Source organism: Cryptomeria japonica, chromosome 3, assembly GCF_030272615.1.
Source record: "Cryptomeria japonica chromosome 3, Sugi_1.0, whole genome shotgun sequence".
NCBI classification, from domain to species: Eukaryota; Viridiplantae; Streptophyta; class Pinopsida; order Cupressales; family Cupressaceae; genus Cryptomeria; species Cryptomeria japonica.
Window position 1 is genome coordinate 408,146,256 of NC_081407.1, and position 4,065 is coordinate 408,150,320.

At 34.9% G+C, this 4,065-nt stretch overlaps 1 long non-coding RNA gene across 1 annotated transcript; it reads left to right on the plus strand.

The window, feature by feature from the left end:
• The first annotated feature begins 672 nt into the window (after positions 1-672).
• LOC131035094 (uncharacterized) lies at positions 673-3,733 on the plus strand. Its single transcript, XR_009103900.2, has 2 exons — positions 673-3,033; positions 3,269-3,733. It is a non-coding gene; the product is annotated as an uncharacterized LOC131035094 (long non-coding RNA).
• Positions 3,734-4,065: the final 332 nt, after the last annotated feature.

Sequence of the window (4,065 nt, forward strand, 5' to 3'; positions counted from 1 at the left end):
GCACCATATGTTTTGAAGGCATAACCTTGCCATAGAAGAAATAATATAGTTAGTAACACAGTAATCAACTTCATTTTTGGTGCAAAGAAAGAACATAATATTATGCATTTGTCATTTGTCAAAGATCATATAATATTTCTCATAAATGTAAAATATAGTCCAATGATTTGTAGCTAGGAGATCAAAATATAATTTCACGAGAATAAGCATGAGTAATTAGTTGTCTTGTTTAAAATACAAAATAGTCATTCTACTACATATAGTAATGATCCTCCCTACAAAGATAGCTATAAATTTAGAAGGTTGCTATGTCTGATCCACCAACATGAATATGCAAATTGTAGATATTAGTATCACTCTACAGTTATGTGCTTGCAACTAAGAGTGTCATCTTTGATATGATCTTTAAATGTATGCAACCAAAAATGTCAGTAGGCAATCACTCAATAAGGAGAAGATCCACAATGGATAAATAAAAGAGATATATTCCAAATCGATCATTGATGGAATGTGTTAGATCTTCCTCTTGTACCTTACAAACCGAAAAAAATGGCATCCATTTGTGTTCGATAAGAGACATCTCTTCTTAATTGACCTTCTTCATAACAAATAGTTTACTAATCAAATCAGATCGTGTATTTTGGGTTATTTAGGGTTGGCGGTTAGTTTGCCTATGTAATCATTATCTTCCATCGATACTTAGCATTACAAATCGTTGCCTATTATTGATGATTAATATTAATCTTAATTTATCAATTATTATTGTTACTTGTAAAGATGCCCTAGTGGATCTGTGTATAATCACATTCGATTTACAAAAAAGACTATATGTCGGGCTCCTTTGATCTGATCAAGACTTTAAAAAACTGTTAAAAAAATATGATTAGAAAAAATTAGTGATTATGCTCGCTTCTGGTTTACAAGGGAGCATAATATTGTTACAGGATTCTCCTGTAGCTCCATGACTGCAACCGCTCAGTTGATCCAGATTCATTGAAATGGCTTGCCAACTGCTCTCCAACAGCTCTATTGTTTCACGATTTTGCAACGGCTCCATAACTATTAGCACTGAAAAAAACATTATTACCGTTGGGGAAAAAACATTATTACCGTTGGGGCAAAAACACAGCTCTGTTGTTTCACGATTGCAACGGCTCCATGACTGTTAGCACTGGAAAAAAGCATTACTATCGTTGGGAAAAACACAGCTCTGTTGTTTCACGGTTGCAACGGCTCCATGACTGTTAGCACTCGAAAAAAAGCATTACTACCGTTGGGAAAAACACAGCTCTGTTGTTTCACGATTGCAACGGCTCCATGACTGTTAGCACTGGAAAAAAGCATTAGTACCGTTGGGAAAAACATTAGTACCGTTAAAGAAAAACCCTTATATATATGACTGGTGTAGTTGGAGAGAGTGTAATGGCTCTGACGGTTTTCTCTGGCGCCCTAGTTTTGCCTTATGTTCGCCCGAGAGAAGCCCTATGTTTCCCTTAGAGTTTCAGCCCTGTGGTGTAGTTGGAGAGAGTGTAATGGCTCTGAGGGTTTTCTCTGGCGCCCTAGTTTTGCCTTATGTTTCAGCCGGTGAGGGTTTGCCGAGACGTCCGAATTGTTCAGCAGCATTTTCCATGACACGCGCTCGTCGTGTGGGTCGCCTTCTGTTACACAGAAGCGGTTCAACGACAACACAAGAATTGCTCTGCATTTAATAGTGCCTACATTAATTAGAAATCTCCGTTTCTTTGGTTTTCGACTGTTCGGATTTTACTTATTCCTTGTCTTCTCCTAATTTGCTCTTCTTGGGTTTCTGACTGTTTGGATTTTACCTATTTCTGTCTTCTTCTAATCTGCTTTTCTTGGGTTTCTGACTCTTTGGATTTTACTTATTTCAGTCTTCTTCTATTTTGTTTTTCTTGGGTTTCCGACTCTTCGGATTTTACTTATTCCTTTCTTCTCCATATTCGCTTTTCTTGGGTTTTTGACTCTTCGGTTTTACCTTCCAATAGGTGAGTATTTTTTAACCTTTCTCAGGAGTGTTAGTCTTTACAAATTAGTTTTCAAAAGCCATAGGCTTATCGCATATGTCACTGCAAGACTTGAGAACTTAAGTAGATCAGTATTGCTAGTTGTAGGTTGATCGATATTAGTGTCTTCCAGATGGGGTATTTAAAGAGAAACTAAAGCGCAATGAAAAATGTGGAGAAAGATTTGGCTGTCTTTTTATGCTCTGTTTGTACATCATTATTTATTCTTTTTACATTCAGTACTGAGAGGAATTCGTTTATTCATGGCGGTATTTGAAGAGAAACTAAAGCGCAATGAAAATGTGAGAAAGATTTGGCTGTCTTGAGCAGTGAAGAATAGGGGTCTCTTTATATGCTCTGTTTGTACATCATATTTATTCTTTTTCCATTCAGTGAATCAGTACTACCACAATGTTCATATTTATTCGTTGTACATCATATTTATGAGAGGAGTTCGTTTATTCATGGCCGCTCTATTGAATAAAATTGAATAAAGTGCTAGCTAATAAGCCCATTGCTTTCCAGTCTTTATGCAATTTTTGTGCTTCAATCTTTTTTTCTGAATGATCTGAAAGCATCTTCTGTGAACATTGTGGTAGTTATCTTTCCCCAATTAAAGTTGTATTTTAAGAAGACACTTGCATGATACATAATGACATTCATGTCTCTATGTATAGAAATAAATAAATCAGTCAGGATAATTTGACAGTCGACCTAACCGCTCAAGCAAGATTTCTATGCTGTCAAAATCAAGTATCCTTCCAGGTCCAATGCCTCCATGTATAGCATCTATGTAAAGAGTAAGGCAGTTAGAAAACAGTTATTAAAATCAAAGGGTGTGTTGTTGTGTTTACAGCCGTGATATGCTCTGGGAAAGACACTATCAGAGAGGACAGTGTGGGCTCTGGCCATGGACAGGCGTAATTATTGTGACAATTAATGCAGGTCTCGTTGTAGGGCCTGGCTTCTGCATACAAAACCTCAGTATCCACCATAGCATATCTCAAAGGTAACACCTCGATTATGTCCATTTTGTTTAAGTAAACTTTGTTTCAGAATTTGTGCAGTATTACTTAATATAGGAGATGTTCCTAGGTTAAATTCTCTGCTTTTGTTTAGTAAAACGGACTATGGTTCATCGTTTATGAGCTAAGCAGATCGATTTGTTTGAAATTGCTCAGTTTCTGGTTTTCTGATATTACATATATTGTCAATAATTGTTCTAATTTATTGGATTCAATCAGTTTCTCCACTGGATGCATCAGTTGTTTTCCCCCTGTTTCCGTCAAGTTTTCCTGTGGATGACTAGAATCAAGCATTCTATGCTATTTAACTTCTCTGTAAGCCCTCTCACTCATCATCAGGAAATTGGCTTTTACTAATTCATTTGACGTGCCAGAGGCAATCGGCACTATTGATTAGTATAGTATCTTTGCCATGTTTGTAGAGTTATGCCTAGAGTATTTCAATTGCTATCGCAGTCAATGCAGAGCATTGTTATACTTTTGAATTAATTGTTGAAATTGATCAACTAATTTGTAAAACAATATGTAAATAGATTTGTTGTTTAATACAAAATTTTTATTTGGGAGGGGTTGAATTTGCCCCTTCCTTAAGATTGGAGGGAATGATCACTGGCCATGGTCATTCTTTTCAGGTTAATGTTTCTTGTTGATTTTTATATTGAATTAATTTAAACTTACTTTTTATTCAGTTATTACAATATCTTATAATTATAATATAAATTGATAACATTTTAATAATTATTAGTATGTTGTGATTAAACATGCTTGTTTAATGTATTTTGTTTATGGAATTCATTTATTTTTTGTTTGGTATTATTCCATAATTGTTATTGATGCATTTTTTTTTTCAATTTTTTGTCAAATTCTACACCTGGAACTTTATTATAAGATGAGGGTTAATTATAAGGAACATTTGTGGAATCATCATTATGTCAAAATGTGAAAATGGAAGCAAAATGTATTTTTAATAATGATGTCTTATCATAGTATAAGGTGTTTGCCATTTCTTTGCAATA